We start from the raw sequence: 26409 nt of genomic DNA on the forward strand, positions 1-26409 counted from the left end.
GAAGGAAGTATTTACTGACAGTCGAGGGCCGCGTGTTGGCGAATAAATACGAAATGGCAGTGCTTGTGTTACTGAGAAGTACCCTCGACTCTCAATAAATATGTGCTTCCTGAACGGGAATATACGCAACGTACGAGTGCAGACTATGACTCCTGAACGACGACTGTAATGGACAACGTGAAATTAAAGCGTCACACATCCACAAGGATCAGTTCAGTTTGCAGGTAAATATAAGTTCGATTTAGTTTTTTGTTTATGTATTTGTATTATTTTGTTATGTTTGTAAAATATCTAAAGTTCTGTATTTTTGTTTTGTATGTTTCATGTTTGGAGAGAGCAGCGCAACTCGCGGAAACAGCATCTGCACTGCCGGAACCAGAAAGAAAATTGCTGGCCACTAGACGTCGCGGGTCAATGGCCAAAGAGCAGCAGAAGATCCTGCGACCGGGTTGTTGCGTCGAACCTCCAACAGTCAAATAAATAAAAATTTGTAATTTTCCATTGTAATGACGTCACAGAATGTTTAGTTCATGTTGTATTTTGTTCAGTTGTATTTTTTCGAGGCTGATGTTCACATCTGTATGTAGCATATACGAAGACAATAAAACAGTGTACGCTCTAAAGCTGAAATACATGTTCGAGAACTATTTATGAGGAGTGATATTGAGGAAGAATTATTACTGAATTTTTCCAAGATATTATTTTCCAGAAGAGTTTGATTCCGATTTTTTTGAATCTTAAAGGTTTTGCAGTCTGATTTTAATATGGGAAAAATAACTTGCAAGAATATAATTTCCAAGAAGAAACAAACGACATCTAAATTTCAAAAATTTTCGCAAACCAGTTGGACTGAGTGACGTAATTTTGCTCAAACGACTTAACTGAAGGTGTTTTAATTACAGTTTCGTTCAAGAATCTTTTGTAGAGGACTTTAAAAGAATTTAAATAATTTTTTTGAAGTGTTTTGTAAACGACGTAGGTAACGAAGTCTGCAAATGGTCATATTTCAAAAAAAAATCGTTGAATCGTACGCGTCGTTGCACTACAGGACATGTGGGAGTTAGGGTCTGGCGGTGATCCGTGGACGCATAGCCGAAGCGGTGAAGGTGACCGCTGACGTAAAGCGGGAAATTTGGTGTCCCCGTCCGTCACATATTTTCGTTGTCCTCGTACCGATATACAGTCGATGGTGATCCATATACTGTAAAAAATGTATTGCCTGAAAACCAGGTAAAGATACGGGTTATGGCACTAACTCGAGTCGCCAGCAGCGGGCTTAGCAGCGCGAAAGAGGCGGAAAGCGTAAAAGGAGCGAGTTTGACGAGAGTGCCAAGTTGGGGGCCCCACTTTCGTCGCAGAGTTGGCGACCCCGGCTGGCGGGGACGTCGCGGAAGTGGCTGGCGTTAGCGGCAGCGGAGGCGCCGCCGCGGCCCCGCGGACTCCGCCGCCGGCACCACAGCAGCCGCAAACGCCGCCTCCGCTGCCGGCGAATCAATAGCGGCGCGCGGCCGCCCGCGACAACAGCCTCCGCGCGGCGGCCCAGCGCGGCGCCCGCGCGCCCCACGTGTCCTCCTCCTGATCCCGCCGGCCTCCGCGCTACGGGCCCTCCGCGGATGGAGCGCGACATTGCTGGGATTTGCTGCAAAGTTTCCCTCGCCGCTTCACACCTGCGGCCAACCAGCTCCCTCGCAGGTGCACGAGATAAATGGTCTGGCTACGTCAAAGCCCGCAGCTTAACGTGCCAGGATCTCATCATTAAAGCTCAAATATTACATCCTTTCTATTCTTCTTCTGTTCAGTATTATTCAAATTTATAGGGTTATCGACGATGTCAAATACCGCAATATCGAAATTCTCGGGAAAACAGAAGTAAGAAGTGAAGAAACACGTATTATTTAAAGGTACCAAAGAGGAGAACATGACAAGTGCCAAACTCTATTTCCCACGAACGTCGCACAGTCGGAGAACAGAGAAAAATAAGCAGACACGTGTCTCGGTTACAAAGTGATGGCACAGTGGTTAGAGTCACGACTTATTAACTTTTGCTCCCCGTGTACGAAATCACCGAGCGAGGTGGCGCAGTGGTTAGACACTGGACTCGCATTCGGGAGGACGACGGTTCAATCCCCCGTCCGGCCATCCTGATTTACGATTTACGTGATTTTCGTAAATCGCTCCAGGCAAATGCCGGGATGGTTCCTTTCAAAGGGCACGGCCGACTTCCTTCCCCGTCCTTCCCTAATCCGATGAGACCGATGACCTCGCTGTCTGGTCTCCTTCCCCAAAACAACCAACCAACCAACCAATCATGTACGAAATACGATTATTGTTTTATTTTGGAGAAAAGAGAACCACTAGCATGAATATCAAGAGCGCAGATGGAAACCCAGTTCTAAGCAAAGAAGGGAAGGCAGAAAGGTGCAAGGAGTATATAGAGGGTCTATACAAGGGCAATGTTCTTGAGGACAAGAAAATGGAAATGGAAGAGGATGTAGATGAGGATGAAATGGGAAATATGATACTGCTTGAAGAGTTTGACAGAGCACTGAAAGACCTAAGTCGAAACAAGGCCCCGGGAGTAGACAACATCCCACTATAACTACTAATAGCCGTGCGAGAGCCAGCCCTGACAAAACTCAACCATCTGGTGAACAAGATGTATGAGACAGGCGAAATACCCTCAGACTTCAAGAAGAATATTATAATTCCAATCCCAAAGAAAGCAGGGATTGACAGACGTGAAAATTACCGAACTGTCAGTTTAATAAGCCACGGCTGCAAAATACTAACGCGAATTATTTACAGAAGAATGGGAAAACTGGTAGAAGCCGACCTCGGGGAAGATCAGTTTGGAGTCCGTAGGAACGTTGCAACGCGTGAGGCATACTGACCCTACGACTCATCTTAGAAAATAGATTAAGGAAAGGCAAACCTACGTTTCTAGCATTTGTTGACTTAGAGAAAGCTTTTGACAATATTGACTGGACTACTCTCTTTCAAATTCTGAAGGTGTCAGGGTTAAATACAGGGAACGAAAGGCTATTTACAATTTGTATAGAAACCAGATGGCAGTTATAAGAGTCGAGGGACATGAAAGGGAACCAGTGGTTGGGAAGGGAGTGAGGCAGGGTTGTTGCCTATCCCCGATGTTATTCAATCTGTATATTGAGCAAGCAGTAAAGGAAACAAAAAAAAATTCAGATTGGGAATTAAAATCCATGGAGAAGAAATTAAAACTTTGAGGTTAGCCGATGACATTGTAATTCTGTCAGACACGGCAAAGGACCTGCAATAGCAGCTGAACGGAATGGACAGTGTCTTGAAAGGAGGATATAAGATGAACATCAACAAAAGCAAAACGAGGATAATGGAATGTAGTCGAATTAAATCGGGTTATGGTGAGGGTGTTAGATTAGGAAGTGAGACGCTTAAAGTAGTAAATGAGTTTTGCTATTTGCGGAGCAAAATAACTAATGATAGTCGAAGTAGAGAGGATATAAAATGTAGACTGGCTATGGCAAGGAAAGCATTTCTGAAGAACAGAAATATGTTAACATCGAGTATAGATTCAAGTGTCAGGAAGTCGTTTCTCAAAGTATTTGTATGGAGTTTAGCCATATATGGAAGTGAAATGTGTGCGATAAATAGTTTAGACATAAAGAGAATAGAAGCTTTCGAAGTGTGGTGCTACAGAAGGATGCTGAAGATTAGATGGGTATATCACATAACTAATGAGGAGGTACTGAATAGAATTGGGAAGAAGAGAAATTTTTGGTACAACTTGACTAGAAGAAGGGACCGATTGGTAGGACATATTCTGAGGCATCAAGGGATCACCAGTTTCGTACTGGAGGGCAGTGCGGAGGGTAAAAATCGTAGAGGGAGACCAAGACATGAATACACTAAACAGACTCAGAAGGATGTAGGTTGCAGTAGGTACTGTGAGATGAAGAAGCTTGCACAGGATAGAGTAGCATGGAGAGCTGCATCAAACCAGTCTCTGGACTGAAGACCGCAACAACAACATTTTAATTCATTTTTATTGTTTTCATTAGTCTAACCATGTCTCGTGAAAATTACTGCGTGAATGTTTCTTATCAAATTATGGTATAATAAGGCTTTATTTAAATTGTAAAATTATAAATGGGTTTCACAATAACTGTCATTAAAACACAGGGTGAACATTAATAAAACAGGAAAACTGTAGGACAGATTCTGGATTGGAAATGGAGGAAAAAAGGTCCTATGAAAATGTGTCCGGAAATGCATCATTTCCACGGTAGATGGCACTGACGAATGAAAATCCTTTTTATCAGATTCCATGTGTTCTTTGTGTGGTGCAGGTTGTGTGACTGACTCAGCGTAATGTAAGAAGTAGAATAGTCCGGTATTCATGTCGGGAACAAGCCGAGATGGTGTTTTTGTACGGCCAAGCAGATGGTAAACGTTGAGAGACAGGACGGCTATGTCAAAACAAATACGCTCAGGGACACCAACCACATCAAGCAGTATGTCAAGCTTTTTTTTGGTGTCTGTGTGATCATAGATCCTTTAAGACAATAACGTGCAGGGCGGCGGCGAAAAGTGCGTACACCACATCTCGAGGATGTGCATATCCTTCAACAGTGTGGTAACAACGCCTTTGATGCTATTCGCAGAGAGGCGGAAACGTGCAGCAGTCCATCATGTGAAGTTTGCTGTACATCGCATAGAGGTCACTTAGCCCATCTGTTGTGACGTCGATGCGATGGATCCCTCTTTTGTGTTCCGGAACGATTTGTTGTCGTTGCATTCATACCGTAAATTTCCGAACACATGTTCATAAGACCTTTCTTTCTCCATTTCCAGACAAAATCAATCCCTGCAGTTCGTTGGTTTTATTAATGTTTAGCCTGTATATGTGTCTATGTTATGTTGAGGGGCTACATTCTTAAATTGTCATATTCTAGTGTTCCATCCTCTTATCAGTTCTGATATTAGTTCTTAAACTTTATTCACATGTTTATTCTTCTGGAAGATTTGATGTATTTCCCTGGATGATGCCGATCATAGAAACATTCGACACACAGATTTTCCAAACACCACGTGCATCGCGTAAAGGCAGGTTTGCCACAGTAACATTTCTCTGTATGAATCTTACACGGGAAAGACACTTTTTTAACACTGATCAAGATTTAGATCTTTGGCGATAATTTCGTGGAAAAACAGGCATAGCGAATCACTTTTCCGAAAACTGGCGCTTGCAGTTGGTTATTATTCACGATACACTACAGGAATTTCATCGAAAACGATTTCAATTAATTTTATCATTCATTTTTTCTTCAATTTATTCATCCAACATACAATTAGTAGATTAATATGGACAAATATCAGTATTTACTCTTGTAGTAATCTTCTACAGATAAGGATATATAAATGAAAAACAAAAAGTAAATTAGTAATTCGGTTTCGAACATGGAGCGCAAAATTGTCAAGCCGCGACTCTATACACGGTGCCACCGCTTTGGATGAACTGTTTTCTCTCTAAAATGCACACAAAGTACTTCGAAAACTTTAACCACCGTTTTCACAAAAACTAAATACCTTGGTGATGGGGATTTCTTTTTGTTCAAACTGTAAAAGATAAAAATCCGTACAATACAACAATAGAAAAGTTGGAATATTTTGGCCACATCCAAAAGAGGTATGGTTCAAAAATGGCTCTGAGCACTACGGGACTCAACTGTTGAGGTCATTAGTCCCCTAGAACTTAGAACTAGTTAAACCTAACTAACGTAAGGACATCACAAACATCCATGCCCGAGGCAGGATTCGAACCTGCGACCGTAGCGGTCTTGCGGTTCCAGACTGTAGCGAGAGGCTTGGTGGTAAGCTTCTTCATTTGCTGAAAGAGAAGAAAGATGAAGTACTTGTGGATGGAAAACTGCTAGGAGGAAAAGACAGGACTACTCTGAAAGAAACTGATTCTCTTTAATTATTTTAGTAGAGAGCTATCAGGAAAAACATGTAATTTAGATACAATGAGGCGTGCTGTGTGGGCAATCTTTTTCCACAAACTATCCACTGACCAAACACCACTGCACAATCTGTGTCCGAAAGACGATTGAGTAAATTCAACAACAGAAATGAGACGTATTTACATTAACACTCATTACCAGAACCTGTTATGAATGCAATTAAGCCCACATTCAGGTTTCTTGCAAATCCTGATTTATTGAGGAAGTGTCTTCACGGAAAGACACAAAATGCAGTTCAAAGCCTCAGTAATTTTATGTGGATTAGAAGCTCAAAAAGGACACTCTGTGGACTTGAAGTACTCAAAATAGGTGTCTATGGTGCCTTTTTTTGTTACAGTAACAAAAATAATGGCAGAATTGAAGTGCTGAGGAGAGTTGGTATAGGTCCTGGTGTGTTTACAACAAAAACATTGTACACCATAGACGAGAGCAGGGACAAGAAAACTAACAGATCAGCTGACTTACCTGCAAATACAGGCCAGGCAGATTCAAAGAGGAGAGAGTAGTAAGCTGGGAGGATGATGAGTATCAGTATGGAGGAATTTAAAACTCAGTAAACTTATTACATGTAGAGGTATGAGAAGAAAATCTTTGAACCTCATTATCTCTGTTTTACATTTATTAGAAGCCTTTTCTCAAAAAGTTTATGCGCTAATGTTATGAAATTTTCAGGAACTGTTCGCAACGTGTTGCTGTCTCCCTGGAACCACAAAAAAAGGAGATACTGCAACTACATTCTGATTTTTAGATGATTGTAAGTAGAAAAAAAGTTAATTTATGATGTGCAAAATTAAAAACTCTGTTAATGATACAATTTGTACCATAAATTAATAACTGTAGTTCAGTGGTCTTATAACCTTCTCAGGACACTACAATAAAATTTTCAGACTAATTGCATGATTAGAATTTGAGTTATGTTTTTTATAAAAAGACAATAAAAATTTAAAAATTCCAATTTCTGGTAAAATATTAATCCTGCATATTTTATTATGTTTTTCCGTTAACACACAGCTCTTTTGCTTTACACGTGCAAAATTTTAGATTTGTACATTAATAAATGTGGCTGTGATGACTTTTTTAAATAAATGTTTACATTTTCCGGTACAGGCCTTAATTTGAGGAATAAATTTCTGGGAATGTACGTTTGTATCACAGTATTGTATGGAAGTAAATCATGGACTGCGGGAAAACTGAAAAAGAAGAAAAATCGATAGTCAGAGATGTTGTGCAATAGATAACAAACGAGGTTCTCTGCAGAATCGGAGAGGAGATGAACATGTGCGAAACATTTATCAGAAAAAGAGACAGGGGTTACGAGATGAAGGAATAACTTCCATGGTACTAGACGGAGCTCTCTGTAGGGGAAGACATACACTGGAATACATCCCACAAATAATTGGGCGCTAGGTTGCAACTGTTGCTGTGAATTGAAAAGGTTGGCACTATTGGGGAATTCGTGGTGGTAGTCCGCATCAAACTAACCTGGACACTGCCGGCCGAAGTGGCCGTGCGGTTAAAGGCGCTGCAGTCTAGAACCGCAAGACCGCTACGGTCGCAGGTTCGAATCCTGCCTCGGGCATGGATGTTTGTGATGTCCTTAGGTTAGTTAGGTTTAACTAGTTCTAAGTTCTAGGGGACTAATGACCTCAGCAGTTGAGTCCCATAGTGCTCAGAGCCATTTGAACCATTTAACCTGGACATTGATCATCCGCATCCCCCTCGCCCAACAAAAATAAAATATGTATATACAGTCCTTCTCTCCGATGTACGGAAGATTAGTTAAATGGATAGGATTACAACTCTGCGACTTGTATACTGTAACATGCGTCTTATACAAAACCAGTCATCATTCTTACAGGCGTAGTTATTCTCTCAGCAGCCGGCCGCGGTGGCCGAGCGGTTCTAGGCGCTTCAGTCTGGAACCGCGCGACTGCTACGGTCGCAGGTTCAAATCCTGCCTCGGGCGTGGATGTGTGTGTTGTCCTTAGGTTAGTTAGGTTTAAGTAGTTCTAAGTTCTAGGGGACTGATGACCTCAGATGTTAAGTCCCATAGTGCTTAGAGCCATTTGAACCATTTTTTATTCTTTCAGCATATCTCAACTGTTTTTCCTTCAGTCCAACAGTCAACAAGTATCTCTGACACAATGCAAAATATCCACGCTTTTCTCGTCTTTATGTTTTTCTATTTACTTATTTCCATCTGATCCGCTTTTCTTGCCTTATTATTTGTCAACTTCTTCTACACATTGCTTCCTTTTGTGCTTCAATCACACATTCCTCTTAGATTACTCAAGTTCGACAAGACTGTGCGGAAGAAACTGCATAACAAAATTATAATGAAACTAGATTTCCTTAATTTCCATGTATTCACCAATATATTTTTTTTCTTTTTATTATTATTATTGCCATTTTTTATTTCCTATGTACTATACAGACTGTATTGTCGACTTTACTAATCATAGGGTCAACTGGTCAAACTGTACATCTCCAGCAATTATTAAGACTGAATAGCGTATTAGACTAAAATTTCGTCCGCATGGAGTACCTCGCCTGGTATTTTCTATTTCCTATCTCTTACGCGGCCTCCTAAAGCACTATCAGACTTCCCTTTATTTTCCGTTACCTCCGCTGATTTTGCGGTTCATTCCGATCTCTAGGCAGTGATTGTTATTGCTACTCCACGACTCGTGTCATCCATTTACGAGCACTAACTACGAGTACGTAGGCCAGGTTGCGTCTTAAAGGAAACATCTACTGTCACTAGTAGGACTTGGTGGTATTGAGCACATCATGACAGAAATATAGTTACGCTTTCCATGGCACTTAAGCTCATAGTTATAAACATTCTTTAATTTCCAATACAGTGTACTAAACAAGTATCGATCCTACTCAACTCAATGAACCATAGAAGTCAATTAATGCTGGTAATTTCTCATCCTTTTAGCAGTCATAATAACAGTTTACTTCCGTGATTCACAGGAACGCCCTTATACAGACTTTCCCATTCTCGGCTTTCTCACAATGGACTACTCTAGCAGCCCTCGCTCCAGCTATAATAGGGTACATAAAACGTTAGCGAGAAATTCCGAAATAAAGTACAAAGATATGTTGGCAGTATGATACAGTTGTTTTTCACTAAAGAGAGATGATTTGACGCACGCAGACTATCAGCAGTGACAAGGCGTGTTAAACATCACAAATAAATGAGCTTCATCATTCATCCTACCTCATCATACTTGTTTAGCTCGGTACCAGTAATTATTTCAGAGCAGTAAATCTAGAGGCGATATAGTATCATATACCACTGACGGAATCAAGTAAAACTTGTCTGAGAACTCTGACAGTTATACCAAAGGTTGAGTCAGTAGCGTATAAATGTACGTTATTTCGACAGCCATCTATATATATAGCACTAATGGATGAAATCACGAAACCCTTGTGATGTTCGTGTCGGACAGCCCATTGCCAATGATAAAGATCAGGGTATGGAAGCTTTATTTCTTTACAGTTCCATCTTGCACTGACAATTAATCGAATTCTGTTTCGCGGGAATCAGACACGCCGAAACGTATATGCAGAAATTCATTTCTTACATGAAGCAGTCAAACTGTGAACTGAAAATACTGTCAAAATACTCGCGTCGGCGGTCTACCCAGATGCTACTAAACAAGTTTTTCAGTGTCTCTTGGAGGAGGCTAAAATTAGTGTCATTATATCACCTGAAATTCACTGGACCCTATTTCTGCTCTCACTTCCTATATGCAGGGCGAACATTAATAAAAGAAACAAACTGCAGGGACGTATTCCGGACTGGAAATAGAGGAAAAAAGTCCTGTGAAAATGTGTCCGGCAATGCATCGTTGCCATGGTAGACGACGCTGACGAATAAAAGTTCCTCTGACCACGTGCGATGTGTTCCTTGTGTGTTCATGTCGGGAACAAGCCTAGATGGTGTTTATGTACGGCCAAGCAGGTGGAAACACTTGAGGAGAAGCACGGCTCTACCAAAATCCTCACAGACTGCACACAACAATTCAAGCCCTTTTTGGGCATTTGTGTGATCCAGGGGGGCGGCAGACTGTGCGTATACCAGAAGAGGAGGACCGGGTTCTGCCTCTTGACCGTTTCCATCTGCTTGGCCATATACAAACACCATCTCGACTTGTTCCCGACATGAATAAAGGTCCATTCTGCTGTTTACAGTACGCTGCGTCAATCACACAGCTTGCAGTACAAGGAACACAAGGCACATCGTCAGAGAAACTTTCATTCGTCAGCGCCGTCTACCATGGCAATGATGCACTTCCGGACACATTTTCATAGGATCTTGCTTCCTCCATTTCCAGTCAGTAATCCGTCCCTGCAGTTTGTCGGTTTTGTTAAGTTTCACCTTATATAAATTGTACTTGCCCACGGATTTACATCATTTTTACAAAACACAATCTTCTGTTAGTAGGTTAGTGACGAGTACCTTGTGTCCAAGACCAATTTTGGTAATACTGAAGTCCAATTTTCGTTCACTCGTATGTATGAAAGTGTTGGTACAAAGGTAATTTCATATCAAGTTAGTACAATTTCGCTTCAAACACTACATGACACTGTTCGTTCGACACGTTTCATCAGAAGGATGTTCATTCCGAATGTGTCGTATTTAACAAATATTAAAAATGTCACGGTAATTTGTGCAATTTTGTCACTTCCCAATGTTTATCTAGCGGCAATTGTAATATTTTGAATAAATGAAGCATTTTTATCTGCATGATTTTGTTTTTTAATGCTCGAAAGTCTTCCTTCGCGTATTAATTTTTTTAAGGTACGTACTTTTTTTCAAGTGGTTGGATGAATTCTGACGTCGTTTCAAATGTCTCACAAAAGCTTCTGTATTTATTTAAAATTCTTTGCTTCGATCATCTAAAGCTTCAGCACTTTTCAGGTAACTCAGGTGAGGAAGTCAATCGTCATACTATGGTTAACACAAAGATTTTCAAGAGTTTATTTCCCTTTACTTTACCAATTATGCTGGTCACAATAACATTTCTTAATAAAATAAAAGATAGTGGCCTATAGTGAGAGTTTTGAGGGCTTCAGTTGCTCCCAGAAGTTTGCTTATAAACATTTTTTGGTGAGCAGTAGAAATTAGGTATATGCCATGGCGTATCTGTTCAGTCATAAAATAGTTTGGTTCAGATATATTCTACAGTTTCAGAGGATGTGTATCTACACAGTATCTACGCATAATTCTGCCCACCCCCGTTCAGAGTGAGATTTTGCTTCTCCGTCAGTGCTGTTTTTCGTAGAAAGAAGATGAACTACTTCGTCCACAATTTTTAGAAATAGCGATAAAGTTTCGTTTATAGCATTGTACACTAAATAGCACCACAGCTTGCACCATCTCGAACTCATCACAAATACGTCGAATGTTTCTTCAGAAACGGACGACAGCTGAAAAAATTCTTCTTACTGCAAGACAATATTTTTTTTTCACATCTGCGTGAAGAAGGGCTTTAATATCTGGAAAGAAGCCGCAAAATTGGAATTTAGGAGCTCTGGAGGCAATTAGCAGTGATGCAACGAGCGTGAAATTCGGCTGCCACCTGCGGCTCCTATGCTGGCGCGCTCCCGTGGACTGTCGGCAGCTTCGGCGGCGTTGACCCTCACTCGGAGATCAAAGAAGGAAGAGAGGAAAAAATTTAAGGAAAACGAACACGAGACCATCCGCGTTGTGCTTTAGAACACCAATGATTGTTATGTATGGCATTTAATTAATGCATGGGTTATAGTAATACGATTCACAAGTAAATACATGACATAATTACGACAGAATGTGTTCAGCACAAGTACAGCACGTTTCTGCTTCTTCCCCCTCTTTCTGTGCGTCTTCTCCAACTAAAATCTCTGTAACCATCTCCTCCTGTTCGCCTCTCTCTACACCTCTCCCTCACCACATAGCCCTTTTCATCTCCTCCTGCCCATCCCTCGCTATCCATCTCCTGATTCCCGAACTCCCTCTCCACCCCCTCCTCACCTTCCCCCTGTCCCTCTATCCCCTCCTTTCTCCCTATCGATCTACTTCTCCCTCCTCTTCCTATCCATTTCCTCCTCCTCATCCTCCATCTCTTCTCTCTGACCTCCTCCTTTGCTCTCCTTCTGCACTGTTTTTGTTGATCCCCTACTTAGCTCACACTCTGTCCATTCCCTCCAGCCCCCATTCCTCGCTATCCATCTCCTCTGCCTCCCTCTCTACATGTATTCCTTTCAATATTCATTCAGCCATGTCCATATGTAGGCCCCACATGACAAGTCAATAAAGCAAGCCGATAATGCTCCCACTCCTACTGTACAAGACAGCCTTCACTTTAGAAGATGTAAAATCGTTTCTTGCCCCCAATGTACAGGCTGACCTGCAAAACAGCTCTATAAGGCTGGCTGATACTATTCCAACAAAACATGCCTGGTATCCATATGGTAGGGCTGAAGAAACACATGTTTGCCTATATTTCCGCTCCTATTACAGATAGGAGGTTATAGGTCTCACACTGCTGATGCCCATAAAGCCTGCTGTGTCTGTGCCAAACATATACAGCGCATTTCAGAGTCTTAGCTCAAACGTATAGAGGTCATAGATCACACCATGGGTAACAACTTTAGTTAGAGACACTTCCCAGCTACATCAGGCATCCATCTGTATTAGTTATGCCCCTGTGACACAGTACACACACACACACACACACACACACATATATATATATATATATATATATATATATATATATATATATATATATATATATATATATATAGGGTGAGTCACCTAACGTTACCGCTGGATTTATTTCGTAAACCACATCAAATACTGACGAACCGATTCCACAGACCGAACGTGAGGAGAGGGGCTAGTGTAATTGTTTAATATAAACCATACAAAAATGCACGGAAGTACGTTTTTTAACACAAACCTACGTTTTTTTAAATGGAACCACGTTAGCTTTGTTAGCAAATCTGAACATATAAACAAATACGTAATCAGTGCCGTTTGTTGCATTGTAAAATGTTAATTACATCCGGAGATATTGTAACCTAAAGTTGACGCTTGAAACCTCCGACGTTCAGTTGCGTGTTGTAACAAACACGGGCCACGGTCGGCGAGCAGCATCTGCAGGGACATGTTTACCATGACGACCGTGTTTACGAGTGTGGCTGTAGTGCACTGTTGTGGTTTTGGTTCAAATGGTTCAAATGGCTCTGAGCACTATGGGACTTAACTGCTGAGGTCATCAGTCCCCTAGACTTAGAACTACTTAAACCTAACTAACCTAAGGACGTCACACAAATCCATGCCAAATGCAGGATTCGAACCTGCGACCGTAGCGGTCGCGCAGTTCCAGACTGAACAGCTCGGCCACCCCGGCCGGCTGTTGTGGTTCGGTCTAGCTGTCGCAGTGTCCGCATGTAGCGCTTGCTGCTATTGTTATTCTGCATTCGTCTCCGCACGCAGACCAACTGTAGTACACCGTGTTACCAGACGTCTGTGATAGTGTAGCGTTGTAGGAACTGTGACCATGGTGTATTCGAACTCTGAAAAGGCGGAGATGATACTCATCTATGGCGAGTGTCGACGAAATGCAGCTGAAGCCTGCAGGGTGTATGCAGAACGGTACCCGGACAGAGAGCATCCAACGTGCCGCACATTGCAAAACATCTACCGCCAACTGTATGCAACAGGTATGGTCGTAGCACGCAAACGGGTCCGTAACAGGCCCGTCACAGGAGAAGCGGGTGCAGTTGGTGTGTTAGCTGCTGTTGCCGTGAACCCACACATGAGTACACGGGACATTGCGAAAGCCGGTGGACTGACTCAAAGTAGTGTCATGCGCATACTGCATCGTCACCGCTTTCACCCGTTTCATGTGTTGCTACGTCAGCAATTACATGGTGATGACTTTAATCATCGAGTGCAATTCTGTCAATGGGCATTAACAGAGAATGCGTTGCAGTTCTACCTGTTTACCGATGAAGCGGGTTTCACAAACCACGGGGCATTACTGGTCCGTGGACAATCCTCGCTGGCTCAGACAGGTAGAGCGACAGCGACCGTGGACTGTAAATGTATGGTGCGGAATCATTGGCGACTACGTCATTGGTCCTCACTTCGTTGCAGGGGCCCAAACAGCTGCAACATACATCGCGTTTCTACAGAATGATCTGCCAACGTTGCTCGAAAATGTCCCACTGGAAACGCGTCGACGTATGTGCATGATGGTGCACCTGCACATTCCGCAATTAACACTAGGCTGACCCTTGACAGGATGTTCGAAGGGCGTTTCATAGGACGTGGAGGACGCATAAATTGGCCAGCCCGTTCTCCTGAACTTACACCTCTGGACTTCTTTCTGTGGGGTACGTTAAAGGAGAATGTGTACCGTGATGTGCGTACAACCCCAGAGGATATGAAACAACGTATTGTGGCAGCCTGCGGCGACATTACACCAGATGTACTGCAGCGTGTACGACATTCATTACGCCAGAGATTGCAATTGTGTGCAGCAAATGATGGCCACCACATTGAACATCTATTGGTATGACATGTCGGGACACACTCTATTCCACTCCGTAATTGAAAACGGAAACCACGTGTGTTCGTGTACCTCACCCCTCATGGTAATGTACATGTGCGCCAGTGAAAAAGACCAATAAAAAGGTGTTAGCATGTGGACGTAATGTGCTGTTCCAGTCTCTTCTGTACCTAAGGTCCATCACCGTTCCCTTTGGATCCCTACGTAATTCGGTGCTCTCCGATACACACGATCGAACAGAGGAGGAGTGGAATTCAAGCGTCAATTTTAGATTACAATATCTCCGGATGTAATTAACATTTTACAATGCAACAAACGGCACTGATTACGTATTTGTTTATATGTTCAGATGTGCTAACAAAACTAACGGGGTTCCATTTAAAAAAACGTAGGTTTGTGTTAAAAACATACTTCCGTGCATTTTTTTATGGTTTGTATTAACCAATTACACTAGCCCCTCTCCTCACGTTCGGTCTGTGGAATCGATTCGTCAGTATTTGATGTGGTTTACGAAATATATCCAGCGGTAATGTTAAGTGACTCACCCTGTATATATATATACATATTAACAGGGATAGTAGAACACACAACCAGCACCTACAGCACTGCCCTGGCCCACAACGACCACTACCCCCACGCAGACTCGCTGCTCATTCGCTGCTGGAATACTAGTTATTGTCTGTATGTTACTGCTCCTCTGAGTATATATCGATAAAACGAATATCATACTAGACTAATTTGGAACCTCTCTACCGAATGTGAGAGCTATAAAACATTCCATTTTAAAAATCAATTTCTTGTAATAGGAAAGAAACAGACGCCATCCGTCGACACTGCGTGTCTCACGGCAGACACGATGAACAGTACTTGTTTGGGCTGAGTCCAACTGTACAGTGAAAAAACGAGATTACAAATATATACAGAAACATCAGAGAAAGTCCGTCTGGCGAGTCTTAGGAAGGACGCCCAGATATATATGGTGTAAAACTACTGCATAAACAAAATCACATTTTTCATATGTCTGTATTCCCTTTCGCCTGCTACACTCCCTTCATTTGTTGCACTTTTATATTTTCGCCTTTCGTCAATTATATTCAGTATATCTGTGGTTGTCGAAGGATTTCACTACGCCGTGTCTTTTTATCTATGTGATCCTCTGCTGCCTTCATTAATTCATCTCTCAAAGTTACCCATTCGTTTTGTATTGTATTCCTTTCCCCAGTTTCAGTTTAACGTAATCTAATGCTCCCTCTGAATTTATACAGTTCCTAATTCCTCAGTTTCCTACCTTCTTGCAGTTCCCTCTCCACTTTTAGTTGCAGTTTAAAATCAAAAATATAGGGTAGAATCCACATGTTACCTTGGAAAAGCTTTGTCGTTTAAAATCTGCTTTCGATACCTTAGTTACACCGTTATGGGCATTAGCTAAAATGTGGGAGTCCTCTTGGAAACGGATGAGACTTAAAAAGAAACAAAAATTCTCAAATTTACACACTGCCAATTTCTTTAAATTTTGTTCGTTACAGACACTTTTTTCTTGTACGTGTTTGCTTCGTTTCATTCTTTCTCTTTTCTTTAAGCTTGGTTCTACACGTATTTGTAATTTTTTTTGTTTTTGTTTTGGGAAGTGTTAAGACAGTCTTCTTGTGTTTATGTTAGTTACAGTGTTCCAGTAAATAAACAAAACCCTTTTATTATTGAGAATACAATCAGGAGAGGAAGTTTCCTCTACAGTTCCTACTGGACTAGTGTTTACAGTATACTGCATAGACCTCAGACGGAGTGCGACGTGTTGTGTCTGATTTCCAGTCACAGGCGTGACGCTGATTGGCCATATTCTCATTGGATTATTTTGTATTGTACATTTCTGGCTAATATGTATTCCAATCAGCGAATGGCGGACATTTACCTGATATGTGGCCTTATAAATTGCAATGCGTCTGAAGCTAGGCTGTTGTACGCTCAAAGGTTCCCCATTAGAAAATTACTGAACAATAACACCTTTCAAAGAATACATGAACATCTCTTTCCAGAAAGGCTCATTTCATCGTGGAAGACAAAATAGTGTTAGAGCACCTCATTTAGAAGATCGCGTACTTGATCACTTTGAGGACACCAGTGTCAACAGCACCAGAGAAATAACAGAAACTGAGAATATGAGTCATGTGACAGTGTCGAAAATGTTACGCTAGGAACTCCTTTATCCATACCATATTCTGAAAGTGAAAGGTCTTATTGAACCTTTCCAGACTTTACTTGAGTACAGGGGATGAGTGTTCAGGATCATTACTTCCTGTGTGCAGTACTGTCTACTGGTGCAGAATTTTCACAACACCCAGGTAAGGGCGAATGAGAAGACTTTTACAGTTTTGAAGACAAGACATCAACAACAGTTTAGCATTAATGTATGGACTAGAATAATTGCAGACATATTAATGGGACCTCCCATTTTCCATGGACTTCTGACTGAAGCATTATACCATGAGTTTTTAATGGAACATTTAGATATCGGAACACACTCCATTAACTTAATCGGTACATATGGTTCATGCAAGGAGGATCACCACCTCATTTTGCTCTGTATGCAAGAACAATTTTAAATTACCGTTTCCCAAATAAATGGAAAGGTCATGGGGCAGCAATATCTCTGCCTCCTCGATCTCCTGATCTCAGTCCACTGGATTTTTGTTTTGGGTTGCATTTAAAGGGTACAGTGTAATTTAAAGCGTCTAATGCGGATGTTGGCATTCTTCACCAGCTTATTCAAGAAGGATTTCAGCAGATGCAGCAGACACCTGAAATTTGAGGCGCTTATGGCAATCCATGACGAGGCGTTTAGAAGCTTATTCTCGAGCTAATAGTAGACAAATTGTGCGTTCCATGCAGCCATCAGAAGAAATCTGAAAAGCAAGAAATACGTGTAAAACCCAGTTGGACATTTGAAACCATAATTTCAGAAACGTAACAAACATGGAACAACAAATAAGGGTAAAATGTATCTGTTATTAAGAGTGTGTGTGTGTGTGTGTGTGTGTGTGTGTGTGTGTGTGTGTGTGTGTGTGTGTGTGTGTGTTTGTGTGTGTGCGGATATGGATGTGGATGAGGATAATAAAGTTGTAAACTGCTGGTAAAATGGCTCTGAGCACTATGGGACTTAACTTCTGAGGTCATCAGTCCCCTAGAACTTAGAACTTCTTAAACCTAACTAACCTAAGGACACCACACACATCCATGCCCGAGGCAAGAATCGCACCTGCGACCGTAGAGGTCGCGCGGTTCCAGACTGTAGCGCCTAGAACCGCTCGGCCACCTCAGCCGGAAAAACTGCTAGTAGTAAAAAAAAAAAAATGGTGTACAGTGATTTCCAGTCATAGTTGGATAGTCAAAGACTCGACCCAGTTGCTGCAGGTGTTGTGCTTACGAAGTCTTTCGAGGGTTTAACGCCCCGTTGACATCGAGGTCATTAGAGACGGAGCAAGCTCGAATTGTGTCAAGGACGCGGAAGGAAATACGGTGTACCCTGGTGAAGAAACCATCCCGGCATTTTCCTGGGGTGATTTAGAGAAATCAAAGAAAACCTACGTCTCGAAGACCGGAAACGGGTTTAACCGGAATCCTTTGGAAAGCAAGTCCAGTGTGCTAGCCACTGCGCCACGTTGCTCGGTTCCTGTGTTCGTTTGATGTGGCGCGGTCCTATTGGCCATCACAGGTAATTCCACTTACGCAGTGCTGCTTTGGTCACGGGGTTGCGAGATCTGAGACGGCTGAGGAAACTGAGTTATTCAGGTGACTTAAGAACAGCAACGTATCCGTTCAAAGCAGCTCGCGTTGTTACGTCTCAGCGCAAACACTGGAAGTCGTAAGGGGAAATTTCTTCGCCGGCAGCCAGGTCAGCGTACTAGGGAGACGAGCAATTTGAAGGAAAAAGGATTCATAGTGTTGGTGGAAAGGGTGACGCAACGTTCAAGCAAAACGTTAGATTAAGTCGAGTCTGGGCCATTTACGGTTGAAGGGACCCGATGCTGATTAACTTCCCCAAGGAATAGGAAAGAAATTGCATACAAGTGTTATTAGACAGAAATTTATACACTGTTATGAACGGCACAAAGACATACGAACTCTGCGAGAACCTCTCAGCTTTTGATACAAACAACTAGCCTTCATGGCTAACAAGGGAACCCTTGAAAATGTTTTTTGTCTATAGCATTCTGTCTTAAAGGTTTTCAAAACAAGCAAGCGGTCAGGTGCGCGGAGGGGACGACAGAGAAGTCGTACGACATTTCATTTTTATTAAGAAATCGAGCATTAAGGTCTAAAAAGGTCAGTGGTTTAATCAAATGAAACTGAGATAGTCAATAACATATTGTCAAACAAAACGGTCAGTCAATGTTTACTTGTAGTGCTAGGCAGGGCATTGAAATATAAACGTCTAGCATGTGACAATCCTCCACTTGTGACCATAGTGAAGTATACGTTGTTACAACCTACTCCCACCGTCCCACCTCAACCCATTATGTTTCCTATAAGTTATCACGACAGTGCTGTCACTCTGGCCAGGTCTTCAGTCCGCCTCGCCGGTTGAAATGTTGTGACACTGAGACAAAAAAATTGACAGTAATGATGTTTGGAAGTCCAAATAGCGGGAATTATCTTCAATGACAAGCTTTTATCAACAACTATTACTAATAAGTTTTATGTTTTTGAGCCATATGCCGGTGGTTTAGCAGCGTGTTGACTTGTTCTTACTTATTCAATATACTGGTAGACCATCTTCCCCGACTGGAAAGACATTGCTGTGGTGTGCGTTTCTGAAACACACCTAACCGACACCGCTGAAACTACGCGATGCACCAGGTGGACTGCGTCAGGTGCCCTAGGCGCGCCGTGGCCGTCTTGATGAATCAATGACTCTACCTCCTCCAGACAGCTCATCAAGGCCTAAAAATTTCCGAACACCGGCTTAGTCGAACGAGACGTTCAGGATCTCCTGGGTGTGGGTGGCTGTGTTATCGATAGCTGCTGACTTCACTGGGCAGCAAGAGGCATTGACCTGCCTTACCGAAATTATATAATGGTAAGACAGAGATTTAGGAACCAGGTTTTAAATTGTAAGACATTTCCAGGGGCAGATGTGGACTCTGACCACAATCTATTGGTTACGAACTGTAGATTAAAACTAAAGAAACTGCAAAAAGGTGGGAATTTAAGGAGATGGGACCTGGATAAACTGACTAAACCAGAGGTTGTACAGAGTTTCAGGAAGAGCATAAGGAAACAATTGACAAGAATGGGGGAAAGAAATACAGTAGAAGAAGAATGGGTAGCTTTGAGGGATGAAGTAGTGAAGGCAGCAGAGTCGAAACAAGGCCCCGGGAGTAGCCAACATTCCATTGGAACTACTGGCGGCCTTCGGAGAGCCAGTCCTGACAAAACTCTACCATCTGGTGAGCAAGATATATGAGACAGGTGATATACCCTCAGACTTCAAGAAGAATATAATAATTCCAATCCCAAAGAAAGCAGGTGTTGACACATGTGAAAATTACCGAACTATCAGTTTAATAAGTCACGGCTGCAAAATACTAACGCGAATTCTTTACAGACGAATGGAAAAACTGATAGAAGCCGACCTCGGCGAAGATCAGTCTGGATTTCGTAGAAATGTCGGAACACGTGAGGCAATACTGACCCTACGACTTATCTTAGAAAACAGATTAAGGAAAGGCAAACCTACGTTTCTAGCATTTGTAGATTTAGAGAAAGCTTTTGACAATGTCGACTGGAATACTCTCTTTCAAATTCTAAAGGTGGCAGGGGTAAAATACAGGGAGCGAAAGGCTATTTACAATTTGTACAGAAACCAGAGGGCAGTTACAAGAGTCGAAGGGCATGAAAGGGAAGCAACGGTTGGGAAGGGAGTGAGACAGGTTTGTAGCCTGTCACCGATGTTATTTAATCTGTATATTGAGCACGCAGTAAAGAAAACAAAAGAAAAATTCGGTGTAGGTATTAAAGTCCATGGAAAAGAAATAAAAACGTTGAGGTTCGCCGATGACATTGTAATTCTGTCAGAGACAGCAAAGGATTTGGGAGAGCAGTTGAACGGAATGGACGGTGTCTTGAAAGGAGGATATAAGATGAACATCAACAAAAGTAAAACGATGATAATGGAATGTAGTCGAATTAAGTCGGGTGATGCTGAGGGAATTAGATTAGGAAATGAGACACTTAAAGTAGTAAAGGAGTTTTGCTATTTGGGGAGCAAAATAACTGATGATGGTTGGAGAGGATATAAAATGTAGACTGGCAATGGCAAGGAAAGCGTTTCTGAAGAAGAGAAATTTGTTAACATCGAGTATAGATTTAAGTGTCAGGAAGTCGTTTCTGAAAGTATTTGTATGGAGTGTAGCCATGTATGGAAGTGAAACATGGACGATAAATAGTTTGGACAAGAAGAGAATAGAAGCTTTCGAAATGTGGTGCTACAGAAGAATGCTGAAGATTAGATGGGTAGATCACATAACTACTGAGGAGGTATTGAATAGAATTGGGGAGAAGAGGAGTTTGTGGCACAACTTGACAAGAAGAAGGGACCGGTTGGTAGGACACGTTCTGAGGCATCAAGGGATCACAAATTTAGCATTTGAGGGCAACGTGGAGGGTATAAATCGTAGAGGGATATCAAGTGATGAATACACTAAGCAGTTTCAGAAGGATGTAGGTTGCAGTAAGTACTGGGAGATGAAGAAGCTTGCACAGGAGAGCTGCATCAAGCCAGTCTCAGGACTGAAGACAACAACAACAACCGAAATTAAGAGTAGCAGGAAGCTGTGCCGATTTTCTGTGCGCCGCGCTGCTAGTTATTTCGTCGCGGCTTACGAACCGACCCACATTCCTCGCATTTCGCAGCATACACCTGACATTCCAGCATCTGTTATGAGAAAAACAGATTTTCGAGCTTCGGCTTTAGTACATCACGATCTAAGCTCTGACCATAATCAATTTTTCCTGTACTTTGCCAATGTCTAAGACAACGCCAGGAGTATGGCGAAAACGCCATGAACTGGCAAAATTATACCACCATGGTAGGGCGGCAGAATGAAGCAAGATCTTCTAAATTTTGAGAAAGACAGGAGTAAGCTGTAGAGAACGATCGGTAATGTACAGTAAGTAGAAGAACCGAGAGGTGACAATAAGACTGCAAGACAAAGAGCGAAGTACTCGAATTAAAAAGGGTCGCCCCTACTGTTCAATCTACACTTCACAGAAGCAGTGATGGAAATAAAAGAGATGTTCAAGAATGGGATCAAAATTCAGTGTGAAAATCAAGTGTGCCCAAACCCGAGGGCAAGGGGGGACCGCCTCCCTCCCACCTTAGCTGTCAGAGAAATGAAACGATATGGTGTAATCAGATGTTTTCCCTTCAAGAAAATTATTTAAAAGTCGATATTACGCAGGTTTTGAACATGGTCTGAACTACAACTATTTTGTGGCTACTTACAAACCGCCATTCGTCTCCCAAGATATTAAAAACACTCCATAATCTAAGTGAAACACCCTTCCCCTACCTAGCGCCCTTGATGAAAGATATCAATGATAAGATTCGCTGATGACATTACTATCCTCAGGAAAAATGAGAAGAATGGCAGAATCTGTTGAACAGAATGAACACTCTAATGAGTACAGAATATAAATTGAGATAAAATTTAAAAAAAGACGAAAGTAATCAGAAGAATCAGAAATCAGAATAGCTAGTAGCTTAACATCAGATCGGTGATAGCGAAGTAGACGAAGTTAAGGAATTATTACACTATTCTGAAATATCAGGTACGCCATGATTGCTTGTAAATCTGTTATTGACTACCGGTTTCGTCAGATCTGTACTGTCATCATCAGATATTGTCACACGTTAACAGAAGCTCATAATATTTACAAACTTGCAATTCAAATAGTGATGCTGAGTCATTTTACAATAAAAGTCTTGAAATCAGCGTGTCAAACATAAAATACCACAAATATAAAACATATATCACATTGTACTAGGTCAGTCACCATCGTGGTGTTAAGTGAGCGAGTGCGCTGGGACATCAACACAATATGACGATGTTTGCCGGTCGCTGTGGCCGAGCGGTTCTAGGGGCTTCAGTCTGGAACCGCGCGACTGCTACGGTCGCAGGTTCGAATCGTGCCTCGGGCATGGATGTGTGTGAAGTCCTTAGGTTAGTTAGGTTTAAGTAGTTCTAAGTCCTAGGGGACTGATGACCTCGGATATTAAGTTCCATAGTGCTCAGAGCCATTTGAACCATTGATGTATGTTTTATATCTGTGGTATTTTATGTTTGACATGCTGATGTCAAACCTTCTACGTGAGCTGCAAGTTTGTAAAGATCGTGAACTTCTTTTAAAATCTTACAAGATCCGATAATGACAGCACAGAACTGTCTACACCTTTAATCAATAAAAGACATACAGTGCTCTTGGTATGCCTAAATATTTCAGAATAATGTACCAATTCGCATTGGCCCCATTTAAAGACACAATGTCAGACACACACACTATATATATATATATATATATATATATATATATATATATATATATATATATATATATATATATGATGTTGATGAAATGATGAGGACAACACAAACACCCAGTCCCCGAGCAGAGAAAATCCACAACCTGGGGGTCGAACCCGAGTCCCCGTGGTCTAGAGGCAGCAACACTAGACCACGAGCTGCGGACTGGTATCTACGGAGTTAATATTAATTAACCATCATAAATTAATTTTTCTTTGTTAGATTTGGGATATTCTTCGCAGGGCTCACTACACGATGATTTGACTACTAAAAATGAATTAACAGAATTCTTATAACCCATCATAAGCTCTCAATGAAATTACATGGTCAATGAACCGCCCAAGACAAAATAATATTATGACAATATATTATTTTAATATATGCATTTGAACGAAACAAGCGATAGACTATCATTTTAAAAGTAAATGAAATTAATCAACTGATCAAGTTGACAGTTGCTTCGTTATTGCGCAACATGCATTAACATAAAAATTAATATTCATTCGTATCAGCACGTTTTCTGTGCCCAGCACAGGTCTATTTATCCAGACAGTCTAGAGTACAATGAGTTTCAGTGGCACAAGACTAGGCGTCATTTTAGGCCTTTCGTAGTTACTGCGTTCGTCCACGACCGTTGTCAGCTAATCAGTTACGTACGTCAAGGAATCACACCAACTTTTTTGTGCTGTTCTGTGCACATTCTACCGATCATAAAAAAGACTGCACTATGCAGCTTACTTTGGTGCAAATACGACATCTTTGATCTGTGAAGTAGCGAACGAAGCTTCTCTCAACATCTCCCAATATTTTAGCGTTTCAACTGACAGCAGTCTTCAGATTAAACGCAATCTTCAGATTAAACGCCTCAGTGAAGTTAAACCCGAGACTGTGTCTCAATACGAAGTGTGTCAAACATTCTTTTTATTGTTTGTATATTTTGATAAATCTTTTAGCTGGACCATAATCTTCCAAATCGTGAAGTTATCAGGGGTAAAATACAGGGACCGAGTCTCTACGTATTATATAGAAGAAAATACTCCACTAATGAGCTTCAAAGGTCATTAAAATCATCAGTTCATAAAGGATTGACGCACCTAAATCCCATTTAATTCAGCGTAAAGAAAACCAAGAAGAAATTTCCACATCGGAAAAGAGCGTTTGCCGATGACATTAAAATGCTGTCACAGACGGAAGAGGGTTTGAAAACAATCAGTTCACTAAAGTATTAAGTGTCTTTAAAAGAAGTTAAAAGATAAACATCAATAAAGTACTTGTAAAACAAGACTAAGGAATGAGGTTGAATTAAATCAAGCGACACGAATGATCTAGACCGGGGACCAGTAGTGGCGAGCTTTACTATTAAGGAAGAAAAATAGTTTACGGTGGGAGAAACGGGAAGAATATAAAATTAAAGTATGACAAAAAACTTTTCAGAAATTTATAACCATGTTAACATCTACTATAAATGTAAGTTACACTTCTTCTTCCAAGGTTTTGCTGCCATTGACACTTCATTAACTCGTTATATTTACATCACAACGAGCCCGTCTCGGTAAGTCTTTTTTTTATTATTAATTTCCAAGTGATCCTGCAATGATGGTTTTTTTTTTTTTTTTGTAATATTATGCTATGATAGTCTACTGCTTACGTCTATGTTAGTAGTTGTTTGTTCTACAATATACGTCAGAATATATTATGCTACAGGAGTACATGGTTTATGTTTATGTTAACGGTTGTCTGGTTTATGTTTCAATACAGTATAAAATAACGGTATGTGGTTTACGTATACGTTAGCAGTTGTTTGCTTTACAGCTCATGTGTTATGACGCGTATTACATCCCGAAGCGTCTCTTTGATTATCTCTCAGTTTTAGTACTAGTGGTAATTTTTGCATGTGATCATGTTTGTAACTGCACTTGTACCCGTACTTATATATGCTTGATGGCTTTGTTCGGTGATGTTTATTTTTTTTTTTGTTTTTTGCTGAATTTTTTTCGCGGAGTATCGGTAGTAATAAGTATATTACAAAGATATTTGTGTTGAGTATTCTGTTGTTTCTTATGTGTCTTGATTCGTTGAAATTTATCCTTCCGCTTTTAGAATATCAAAAAAGCTTTCTAGATTCTTTTCATGTTTTAGTTCATTAAGAATTTCATTTGGGCACACATCTCTTGGGTAAGCATCTCTGTTGGTGTAGATTTCAAGTACTTCCAGGAATTTCATTGCACACCGAAGTAACAAAAGTCATTGGAAACGATATGCACATATACAGGTGGCGCAGCATATAAAAGGGCATGGCATTATTGGAGTTGTTATTTGTACTCAGGTGATTCAAATGAAAACTTTTTCGATGTGATTACGGCCACAGGATGGGAATTAACAGACTTTGAACGCAGAATGGTATTTGGAGCTATAGGATATGCAGTTTTGGAAACCGTTAGGGAATTCAGTATTCCGAGATCCACAGCGTCAAGAGTGTACCGAGAAAACCAAATTTCAAGCATTAGCTTTCACCGCGACCAACGCAGTGGTCGATAGTTTTCACTTAACGACCGGGAGCAGCGTCGTTAGCTTAGAGTTGTCAACGCAAACTGACAAGTAACAACGCGTGAATTAATCACAGAAATCAAAGTGGAACGGAAGAGGAAAATATCTACTAGAACAGTGCGGTGAAATCTTGGGTTAATGGGCTATGGCAACAGACGGCCAACGCAAGTGATTTTGCTAAAAGCACGACATCGCCTGCAGAGCCTATTCTTGGCTCGTGATCATATCAATTGGACCCTAGGTGAGTCCCGATTTCAGTTGGTAAGACCTGATGGAAGGATTCGAGTACGGCACAGATCCCACGAAGCCATGGACCCAAGTTGTCAACAACGCACTGTGCATGCTGGTGGGGGCTCCGTATCGGTGTGGGCTGTGTTTACAGGCAATGGACTAAGTCCTCTGGTCCAACTGAAATGATCATTGGAAATGCTTATGTTCGTTCACTTTGAGACCATTTGCAGCCATTCATGGACTTCATGTTCCCAAAAAATGGTGGAATTTTTGTGGATGGCCACCCGTGGTGCGGCGGTAACGTCTTTGATTAGGAATCGAAACGTCCTCCTTCCTGGGTTAGAAACCCGTCAGTGCCTAAATTTTGAATAAAAATCATCAGTAATGTTGGCCAAAGACTTCCGACTTAAGAAGTCACACCCATATAGTAAATGACCTTGTCAAAAAGGGGGAAGGAGCGGA

Source organism: Schistocerca serialis, chromosome 5 (genome assembly GCF_023864345.2).
Source record: "Schistocerca serialis cubense isolate TAMUIC-IGC-003099 chromosome 5, iqSchSeri2.2, whole genome shotgun sequence".
Classification (NCBI taxonomy): Eukaryota; Metazoa; Arthropoda; class Insecta; order Orthoptera; family Acrididae; genus Schistocerca; species Schistocerca serialis.